The sequence below is a fragment of the Penaeus monodon genome, chromosome 19 (genome assembly GCF_015228065.2).
Source record: "Penaeus monodon isolate SGIC_2016 chromosome 19, NSTDA_Pmon_1, whole genome shotgun sequence".
NCBI lineage: Eukaryota > Metazoa > Arthropoda > Malacostraca > Decapoda > Penaeidae > Penaeus > Penaeus monodon.
The window spans coordinates 9035044-9035350 of record NC_051404.1 but is presented as its reverse complement, the minus strand read 5'-3'; positions in this window follow the sequence as shown (position 1 = coordinate 9035350).

The window sequence follows — 307 nt, the reverse complement described above, 5'->3', positions numbered from 1 at the left end:
CAACCACCTCGATCTCCTCAGGTCAAACTCAACTTTCACGTGTTAAGCGACATCATTACACGGTATTCGAGGCTGATGAGTGTGATCGCAAGAGGGTGGGGATGGGGGGGGGGGGGCTCTACGGGCTGTTGACATCAGGGAAAAGGTCATTTCTGGTGCCATTGTCAGCTGGCAACTTCGTGCGTGTGATGTGTGGCTCATTATATCGTGCCGCTGCTCGCTCTCACCTTTCGGTCAGACGTCTTTTGTTTCTAGGGAAATCTGAGAGATTATATATGTGCGAACAACGGCAAGTGATCTAAATAAG